This window comes from Patiria miniata, unplaced genomic scaffold, assembly GCF_015706575.1.
Source record: "Patiria miniata isolate m_02_andy unplaced genomic scaffold, ASM1570657v1 HiC_scaffold_20, whole genome shotgun sequence".
NCBI classification, from domain to species: Eukaryota; Metazoa; Echinodermata; class Asteroidea; order Valvatida; family Asterinidae; genus Patiria; species Patiria miniata.
The window spans coordinates 13183774-13195006 of NW_024037059.1; the positions used below are offsets into that span (position 1 = coordinate 13183774).

The following is an 11233-nucleotide window of genomic DNA, read 5'->3' on the forward strand; positions in this document are numbered from 1 at the left end:
ACTATTTTAACAAAAACCACATGTATTTTTAACGTAATAAATGTAGAAATTAATTTATTTCCCTTTACAAAAATCTAAATTTTGTCCATTTAATGTATAAAATATTAGTGGCAAGCTCTTCTTGTGAAATTTTCACAGATTTTTTTTCATGGGAGTTGGGGACAAATTGGCAATAATTGTTTAATCATAAACATTTGTTTGAATGCGAAAAAGAGACAATTTTTGCAATCTGGCTTTTACCCCAGGGCCGTACCTTGTCAGTGATTTTTGCCAACAGCATCTCATTCATTTCTTCCCTTTAAATTCAGAAAATTAATTTTTTTATTTATTTATTTCATTTTCCGGGATATTACAAACAGTGAGTCATAGACAAAACAATGACATGTACAAATAACACTGAGTAGTAAACATAATAGAAAACATAACAGAAAATTGTAACCACTTCACAAAGAAAAACATACCGATTCAAATAAAGAGTGACACCTTATTTCAGAAATAATTTCTAGTACTATTAAGTTAAAAAAGTTAAACACCGATCACAAATGCATGTACTACACTCAACTAAAAAAGAAAGTCCCCCTTAATACTTTTTTCGTCTAACTCAAAAACTACTGGGCACATCTTGTTCAAATTACGACTGATCAGTTCAGAAATTCCTTATTTCCAGCCATACTCTTTGTTTGGCCCGAAACAGTGATGATGTGTACAAGATTACGAAATTTATGACATGGTAACGAAAAAGTTGCACTTTTGCATGCATGCAAGGTGAGTGTGAACCACAACTTGCCCATATATATGTTTTCGGTACCATTTGTCATAAATTGCATAAATTTGTATACGTTATCAGTGTTTTGGGCCAAATAAAGAGTATGGCTGGATTGCTAAGGAATTTCTGTACTGATTAGTCGTTATTTGAGCAAGAGGTTCTCAGTAGTTTGAGTTAGAAAAAAAATATTGGGGGGGGGCCTTTCTTTTTTGGTTTGAGTGTAGTAGGTTAAAAAAAAAAGCATATGAATACTGCCCTCTATAGACAGTCCAATATTGTACTTATGCCATTTGGCTTGATTCGATGCCATCAAATTTCAAATTTATTTCATAAAAAATTGAATCTCCTCCCAGAACCTAAACAGGAATTTAGTTTCACAAACTGCACTTTACAAAAAGACAAACTTTCCTGTGATATATTTGGACTATTTACTGATGTTGAACTTTCTTGCTTGATGACTTAAACAAATTTGGTTTCATGACTGCATTTCATTTACATTTCAAAGCACTCTTACCGTTTGCATTATGTGTAAACTAATTGCTATTGTGGACCATGCATTAATTCATTAATTAAACAGTCATGAGCTATATGTGGGCAAAGGAGGGCGCTCCCATTTAATTTTTTATTTTGTTTTACCAAAAGAGGAGCAACCAACAAAATTTGTTTCTGGATTTCATTAGATTTTTAGGAGCAAGGTTTTAAAAAAAGGGAATAAATGTGTGCTTGGGAGGTGTTAGACACTATGCTTAAGACTGGAGTCTGGATGCTGAAAATTACCTGAGCCAAAGGTAATTATCAGCATCCAGACTCCAACCGGTCCTATATAAAAGCATAGTGTTTAATACCAACCAAGCACATGTTTATTCCCATTCATATATATCTCTTCCGTCATAAAACCAACATTTTTAGTCCAAAAGTCAAAACAGGTCAAAATGTAACAAATTCCAAAGATATTGTTCCACAGTTTCACTTCATGTTTTTCCAAACACCCCTCTAGCTATATAATGGAGTGTCCAGCTCGCGAGTCAGACATAAACAATTCATTTTATGATGACTGGCGCGCCCGTTCTGCACGATGTTGCGCAATTGCAGCTGTGCAAGTGCTTTGTGAATTTAGGACTTGAAATACTTACTTTTGCACATGCCTACGTGTGAGGATTGTGAACGTTCACCCAATGAAATGGTAAAGGTACTGGATTTGACAGGAGTCAAAATTGTTCATGTGACACTTGAAAGTGTCTAACACCAGCCAGCCATGTCTTTTTCAGCCGTTTCAGACCAGCAAATGTGACAAGCTCTCGACCAATGGCAATGGGTAAACTGTCTTAGATATTTATGAATATTCATTAAAATGTACAACCACAACCGTTTCAGACCAGCAATGTGACAATCTCTCGACCAATGGCAATGGGTAAACTGTCTTAGATATTTATGAATATTCATTAAAATGTACAACCACATCACTTAATAACATTAATAATAAATTCACAAATAATATTAAAATACACAAATAAACAGCAATACAATAGGGCCCAGTAACTAATTTGGAAACCCGAAACTGTACAATTTTACCAAGTAAATGGGCAATTCCATAATGACTGACATTAGTTAGAGAGCTTCATGCGTAAAAACAAAATACCCATATTCACAAAGACGCCCTCAAAACTTACACTGTAACAAAAATTGAGAGAAAAATAGTACTGAAAAAATACAACAAAAAACTTATTCAAAAGTCCATATAAGTCATCAGGACATTATATGCGAATACAGATAAGTGTAGGCGGGGCTACTATGTGGAGTGTCCAATCACACCTTGCTAAATCTTGATGTCATCAAATCATTTGCAGCTATTCGCCCTTTGCAGACGTTTCAGAAACAACACTTTTTTGTGCATTGGTGCTGTGTGTAATGTTAGACATCGACATACAACATGTGCATCGCTCGCGAACTATATGCGAGTTTCCACGCAACGATCAACCAATACAAAAACAACATTTAAGGTCATCTTAGGCTATTAGTATAATGAGCACCACCCCCAAAACCTGACATGGACGATTGGACTGAGGCGTTCTTCTCGGTCCAAAGATTTGCATACAACATGTGTATCGCTCACTAACTATATGCAAGTTTCCACACAGCGATCAACCAACATGAAAATGACTTTAGGTCATCTTAGGCTATTAGCATAATGAGCACCACCCCCAAAACCTGACATGGACGATTGGACTGAGGTATTCTTTTGGGTCCAAAGATTTGCATAAATAAAGTGGCCGCATGAGGTCGCTGTTGGGGCTGTATTTTTAACGCACTGCATAGCGAGGATATTCCACAGATCGTTTACTGCGCACGGACGAATAATGACGAACGCCTTGACCAAGGCTACTGCAGACTCTGATGCGATGGTGCCCCATAACTCACAAAACAGTGGACACACGCAACAGAACTATTTATGTTTTAAAAATGCTAAGTTATGTTTTGTCTTGTGTCTCCAACAGCATGGAATTGCCCATATAATATTTATTCCATTAATAGCCTTCGTGTAGTGCATTCTAAAAAGACTCAAGAAACTTTGGATGTACATGTAGTTTCTGTAATGTCCGATGTCATCACAAAGTGGTGCAGTTTCAGGGCATTCCAGCATCAAGTGCAAGGTCTCCTTGGTTAGAGCAGGAAAATCTGAAATAAAAATCATAAAATAAATCAAAAAAATTAATAAGTTTAACCTAAACAAAAGAATAAAATGCAACGTTGCCAAGTCCCTGTTAGCAAAATTAAATTCCATCATGACACTCGTCTTTGGGGCTCAGTATCTCTCGGAGCTTTCGCAGCTTTAGTGAAAGTGTCTGTGTCTTCGAACTGGCTGAAGACACGCTGGCCATCTCAAATGATTATCTCTGAGTAGAAGGCATTCTCCTGGTCCTGAGGATACCTAGACCTGAGAGAATTAATCACAGAATAGGAAGGGTTTGAATTTAGTGGTAGCCTGCTAGCCAAATAGTCTTGTTCACTAGCCCAGCTGGCTAGTGAAGAAAAAAGTTACTGATGAACCCTGATAATGTGTGCAAGATAGGTCCAGTGTGGATCAAGAAACCATGAAAGGATTGCATCCTTAGGATTGCGCACTCAGGAAGACAGTTTAGGATGATACTCTGAAAGCTCAGTGACTAAATCTTCACCAACTGTCACCTTACATGGTGTATATAAAGCTAAATTAGTATCTATCATGCTTCACCTACCGATATAGCTAGGCTGTCAGGTATCAGGACTGCTAACGCCTGATTGAATTGGACATAAGCTCCCCCCTCTGGCTACCTACCCCCTCAATGGGCACCTGCTCTGGCGTCCCAGGCTGATGGCAGACAGGATGGGAGAAGGTACTCTACCATAAGCACGGTTGATCCTTGAATGCCCATCCTAGGACCCCAGACATTAGAAATGCCGTGGACAACCAGGACAATTGGTGAAGAATGCTGGCCATCACCTGTCAGCAACCTTCCTGTGGATGACACAGAAAAATAACAGGAGACGATTAACAGAAACATGCCAATGACCAAAACAAGTTGCAAGAGATTATTTTCATTAATGAGCTTACAATTCAATGATTAATGAAAACTGAACGGAAATGGTAATCAATCTCCGAAAAAAACCTTAAAAAGTAAGTTAATCACCAGGTCGAACATTCCTTTTTTACTATGTACATTTACATGTAAGTTGCCTCCAAAGTATGGGAGAACATAAAACAAGTGAGATAACAAAAAATCACTGTTTTGTAAGGTGAAACTATAACAAGATAACATTGAGCTCCCTTTGCATTCATATTCACAGCAACATTTTCGCATGAATGTATAACCAACACATAATTCACATAAAGATTGTTACAATAGTATATATTGAAGTATATTGAACCTGTTTTAGCTCATCTGACAACAAATGGTCCTCTTCTTGCAGTTTTGATAACAGGCTCTCGATGAATTTCAAGAGGGAAAAAGTTACTCGGTCCTATCAAAGAACAAGAAAAAAATGCAAGACATATTAGTTTTGGTGGCTAAAATACTTGTGGGGCTACAGAAGCATAGCAACTGTATATCAATCCCACCTAGCTGATAGAATTGTCCAAGAGACAGTGGGTCAAGAGGAGAACATCTCCAGCAAGAAAGAGAACTGTATCAGGTTGTACTATCCTGTGCTAGATCGCCTTCTAAATGAAGTCCACTCAAGCTTCAGTAACGAGCCGGGCAGCCGTCCAAGTTGGGAGACTGTGTCAACCGCTTCCTCAGCGCACAGGACCCTCTGGTCCTTATGGAATCTGCAGGAGGTGCAGGATGGTGTACTGTATAGAAGTTGGGAGTCCGATGATGAAAAGATTAGATGGTGCTATGTACTGCCTGATAAATTGAGAGAGGTAGTACTTCACGAGCTACACGGTGGTCAGACAAGTGAACATCTGGGTGTTAACAAGACTTTGGCCAAATCAATGGTGCGATAGTATTGGCCGGGGAATGACTCTCTGATGTTACCTACCAAATGCAGATGAAGACTGGCAGTAGGGCTTCTGTAGTCCACGGAGATAGGCTCAAGACTTACACTGGTGACGACCTAGACCATGGAAGTATGAGCCTAGTGGTTGAGCAGCGAGTGTTGGCAGAATCAGTTGAAGTTTCTGATTCCGTTGATGACGATGAAAATAATAATGATGATAAATGAAGAACCTTTGGTTGGAGAACCAGTGTTTGAGGTTCCAGCGGCCATGCCTACTAGTCAAAAGGAACGACTGAGTGTTGAGCCTCCCGAGGCCCAAAAGATTGATACTAGCAGTAGCTGGGAAGGGGGAGTTGTTGTGGATAGCCCTTGGGGAACCCGAAAAATGTATCCCCAGAGGGAACGCAGACTTTCTGCCAGATGGCGGTAGTTAGCCACACACATTATCAGTTGACTATAACCTAACCAACATTTTTATTTGACAGAAATCAGACTAGTCTCGAGACCATTTTTTTCAGGTCTCAACGATTTTGAGGTCTCGGAATGTTGTGGTCTCGGTCTCGACTCCAAATATCTCGGTCTCTGACAAGGGTCTTGGATCAAGACCTTGACGAGACCCGTCAAATATTCTAGAGTGTTTGAAGACAATTATTGCTTATGGAGTCGACACTGTATCAACAGGGCAAATCATAATGCATAGTGCATGTCAAAAGAATTGCAGCAGGGAGAGCACCTTTATCGCTAGCATATCGCCGCTCAGTTAGTAGCATGGACTGTTTGTCATGTCATTGATCTCGAGCTGACTTCTGATTGCTTACAGTTTTGGACAAACAATCGTGTCAGATACCCGACATTGTTTAAACTTGCCCTGAGAACACTAAAAGTCCCTGCCTCCAGTGCTCCTGTGGAATGTATCTTCGGCAGATGTGGAATCATAGTGAGACCAAACAGGGCTACAGTCAGCAGATAACTTTACAAAGTTGTTGTTCTTGAAGTGCAATAAGGACATTCTGCAGAATTACTAGTCAGTTTACCTTCAGTACTACTACCAACTTGCTGAGTACAGTAAATCCTGATCAGAATAAGAGATAAACCTGTATTGGGCTAATTCAATCGGGCATGTCCCATTCATTGCATTTCAGTTCTGTCGCACTCTAGAAATATTCAAAGAGCGACAGAGGGCACATACCTGTATGAATTAGTCAAACCATTAGAACATCAAACAATTAAAAAAATCTTGCCAAAATGTACCTGGCTATTTTTAAAGGCATGGTATAGCATTATTTTTTTTTTTTTAAGTTTTGAAGAGTTTTGGCATCAAATTTACATTGATATGTGAACACGTATATACACAACTTGCTAGATATTGTGTGTGATTTTTTTTTAAAAAGGTCTCGGTCTCGGACTATGAGGTCTTGGTCTCAGACTATGAGGTCTCGGGCTCGGTCTCGGATGGGGAAGTCTCGGTCTTGGTCTTGGACTTTGAGGTCTTGACTCCAACACTGTTAACTGGGTCTTGTGTGGCAAACAGGATAGATGCAGAATTATTTGTGTGCGTCTAGAGCACTAAGATTTATGGTGTGTACGTAGACCAATCAGAAGAGCGTATTGCATAGAGTCTGGGCGCTTTACGTTCGTGTTGTGGCATCACTAAGTCATATCCAAAGATGGCGTCAATACTGTAAGGCTTGTTATTCGCAGGTACGTTGGCGATGAAGAAAATGATGCTGGCGCGAGTCGCAGAAGGAATGAATGGCAGCGATCAAAGTTGTAATATTTTGGTGGAATAATACGTGTTGGTTGCAGACTGGAATAAATCAGAGACCAGTCCCCGTGGGTTTCCCCCAACTGCCGAGTCCGCCACAGAACCATAACCTTTCAATCAATGATCAGTCAATCAGTCAAGCAGACCTTGACGCCCTCGGCCAGTGGAGCATGTCAAATGGGATGAAACTTAATTCAAACAAATCCAAGGTAATGCATATGACCAGATCAACAAAGACTCTAGCCCTCCCAAAGTTCTCCATTAACTGTTGCTACCACCTGCAAGTACCTTGGCATTACAATAAACAGTACACTGACCATGCTAAGAAGAATAAGGCATACCGCTGGAGGAACCTCTACAAAACCTCTACACTGATGATGTCTTTATACTGGTCACTTGTCATACCAGTTCCTGAGTACCAGTTGCCAGCCTGGTGTCCAAACACAGCAGCCTTATCATCTAAGCTTGAACGGGTCCGAAGGAGAGCAACAAGGATGTTTCTCAAACAGCAAAAACGAGCAATGCTGTATTAGGATAGACTACAGAAACTGCACTGGCAAAGTCTGGAATCTAGACGACAGAGACTAGTTATTCAATTTACTACTAAATGTTTATTTGGCATAATTGACTGAAGCAAAATCAACTCAAATACTTCCGTTAATATCCGTCACATGGATACACTTACTTTTAATCACCTTTGTGCAAGAACTCAGCATGAAGCACACCTCTATTCATCTATTCCCATGTTTTGTGACTCATTAAAAAAATGTTAACGTGTATTTCTGTAACCACTTCCTAGATGTCTAGATAACTTCCAGTACTTGTGTTTGCAAGGTTTTTTCCATTATTTATCCCATTGCCATTATTTTGATTTCATATTTTATGTCAGCTTGAGATCTATGGGTCCCAATATTTTTTTTTTCTGTTGCCAGTTAATCCGGTTTTGTTTGATTACATTTAGGTTCAACTGTTACTGATAATTTACATCACTAACACTCAGCCTTATTTGGGCAAGAAGAAGAACCGGCGGGAGACAAAACTGGGCAAACGTGTTGTTTTGGACATGGTTTGTCTGCTTTTCAAGAGTGAGTGGCGGCAACGTCACAGCAGATAACTACTTCACCTGTGCTGAACTCGCTGAAGACCTTCTCAAGGAGAGGCTAACTCTGCTAGGGACAATAAAGAGCCATCGTCAAGAAGTTTCCAAAATTTTCAAAACTAAAAAAAAAACAAAGGGAGAAAAACCAAGTCATCAGAGTTGTTTACCGCCCCCCTGATAGACCCTTGCTTTTTATGTACCTACAAAGAAAAAGAGTGTCACTGTTCAATGTTTTGATTAGTGTAAATATTGCAACCATTTGTATTATAATGATCTCTTTCTTTTACGGCTCCAGGAGAAGATCATCTACTGTAGTAGGGAAGGTTTGTGGTGATCCAAGTACATGTACGTGCAAGTTGTCAAGGACTTTTAAGTTTTACTAAAAAATGTGCACAGGTGTCGATAGGTTCCTACGATTATTTTAAAGTTTACAATATTTTGATTCTCTGAATCTTCTAGACGTGTTATTGAACTTGTTGGTGCTTTCATATTTTTTAACAATTTGCCGACGCTAAAGCACGACCGGTCTGGTCTACAATGTGTATGTTCAATTGGTGATGGTGCAGTCTAATATGCAGAACATATGAATGACGGTGCAATCTTTTACAAATTAAGTGAGATTGACGCGTGGTTCTTTTCCACCTCAGGTCCAAGACAAGGCAGGCACATGCAAAGTATCAGGGGGCCAAGGGACGAATTCTGCTCATACAACTGACGCGTCCCTAAAAACAAAGGTAGGTTGTTTTTCAGCTTTTGTCATATAGCAAACATTCATTAATGCCATAAACATTTCTGAGAAAAAAAATCCAGAAATTTTACAGCATAAATATTCCATATACCGACCCCAAAACGCCAAATGTCGGCCAAGCTTAAATTCACGCTACGCTGTATCGGCTAGCATAGCAAAAAAAAAGAAAAATGCGCACACTTCAGATCTGCTGCACACCTCAAATTTTCAAAGGTATTGGAAAACCTAATCTTCTAACATTACTACTACATCATACATGTACAAGGTGGTACTGGTGGGTACGACTTGACTGGTACGAGTTGTCTCAGGTACGAGTTGACTCGGGTACGATTTGCCCCGTTTCGCATACATCGCCAATAATAATGAATACTGTTTTTCCAGCCCAAGGTTCAAGTTCAACACCAGGCGAAAACCTCGAAGAGCTCAAATTACAAAAGTGCTGTGCAATCCAAAACAAAGGTTAGGTGTTATTTTATCCCACTACAAAAAAACTTGTGAATTAAAGTTGTTAATATTTGTATTAAAATATTTTTTTTGAAAGAGTGTTGCAAAGCAGTAACAAATTTCCAATGCAAAATATGTAACTTGGCTTGATTTTAATGTGTTTTCCTGTATAAGAGTGAATACATGTACATGTGCTTGCTTAAACCCAAATGAAAGCACTACTTTGTAATAAGTGGGTTGCTCATTCCCTTTTTTTTATAGAAACCAACGACGCAATCTAAGACGAAAACAATGACGCAACCTAAGAAGAAACCAACGACGCAACCTAAGAAGAAACCAACCAAGGATTGTTTTTTTTTATCATTCAAGTACATGTATGTTCGTTTTTGGAGTACTGCACATAAGGGTATTTCCCGCAGAAATAACTTTAAAACTCCAAGATACTTTGCTAGTGTCCACACTTACTAAAGTTTAAAAAGTACAGTTGTACATGTAACTGTGATGTGCATTTACTCTGTGGTTTCTAATGTTCGTGAATAATAAATCCACAGCTCTAGCCAAGCTAGCTATCTCTACTAAACTCAATGTACAATAATTTTTTTTTTTAATGGTTAAGCAATAAAAGGGGAAGCCGAAACTGTGATGTAAACGTTATGGAAATAGAATTGGGAAGTGGTCAGATAAACAACAATTTTTTATCTTGTTTGTCATTTCAGGAGAAGAAGAAAGCTACGGTGATTGCCCAATTCTGCGTTGATGAGGATGAAGATGAGGCCATTGATCAGGTGCAGTTGTTTGTAAGTAAATCGGAGAACGCTTGCATACAGTACATGTATTTATTACCCCTGATTGTATTGACTCTTCGAGTTTTTAAATAGAGGAAGCATTGGGCATTTCCTTTTAAAAAGAATATTTCCTGGAGTTCCTATTAGGCTTAGTTGGTATCAACAAAAATTATAGGGAGACATTTGTGTACAGGAACAATGCTCAAAAGTGCTTCTTCTTATCAGGGTTCGACTGTACATGAATTAAGAAACAATATCAGTTGTGCTTTTTCGTGCATCAAACTATCTGTGGCGTTTGGGATGTTTATTTTTAAATATTGAGATTTTCTCACAAATAAATATTCCACACTTTACAAATACTGTTCCACATTTTAAAGCTCAAAGTGACCCATTTTTTTCTCAACAATATTCCATTTTTGATAATTTCCATATCCTGCTGAAACAATTAGGAAGCAGCATTTTGGTTTGTTCTTTCATAAAAAGAGCAGATACGGGATATACTGAGAGAATGATTTCAAATTTGAGGCTAAAATGTAGACGTGAAATCATTTTTGCCTTGACATAATTTTTTTTTTTTCAGCAGAGACCAGACCCTCCAGCAGAGACTAACGGCAATAGCCCAGTCCGGGTATGTAGCAATGCTAATTCATTAGTTGTACTTTGAAATGCCATTAATGCAATGAAAACACGGAGTGGCATGATTTAATGTATGATACAATGTACAGTCAAACAAGGCCCTTGTGATTTTACAAATTACCTTGCTATAACAGATACATTGTAGTAACAGTAATGGGAAAAAAGTAAACAAAGACTTGGGACCTACAAGTTTGCTTGTACAGTCGAGTCTCGTTATAACAAACTCGTTCGGACCTAGCCAAATTGTTTGTTATATCAGAATTTTGTATTAAGAGGAACACAGTCGGGACAAAGGGTTTATGTTTGTTATAACCAGAATTTTGTATTAACAGAGTTTGTACTAACGAGAGTCGACTGTAATAAGAAGGTTGTTGTATTAACAGTGTTCTTCTTATCAGGGTTTGACAGTATTTCGTGTTCCTACCATGATGAAGCCCTTGATGTTAACAAAGATATTTGTAAACATTTAAATTGTGATTAATTTGGCTATATTACTTTTAACAATTATAAC

At 38.5% G+C, this 11233-nt stretch overlaps 1 long non-coding RNA gene across 1 annotated transcript; it reads right to left on the bottom strand.

The window, feature by feature from the left end:
- Window positions 1-1542: 1542 nt before the first annotated feature.
- Window positions 1543-10865, bottom strand: LOC119728821. Its single transcript, XR_005271147.1, has 3 exons — window positions 4673-10865; window positions 4083-4262; window positions 1543-3442 (listed from the first exon to the last, which is right to left on the bottom strand). It is a non-coding gene; the product is annotated as an uncharacterized LOC119728821 (long non-coding RNA).
- Window positions 10866-11233: the final 368 nt, after the last annotated feature.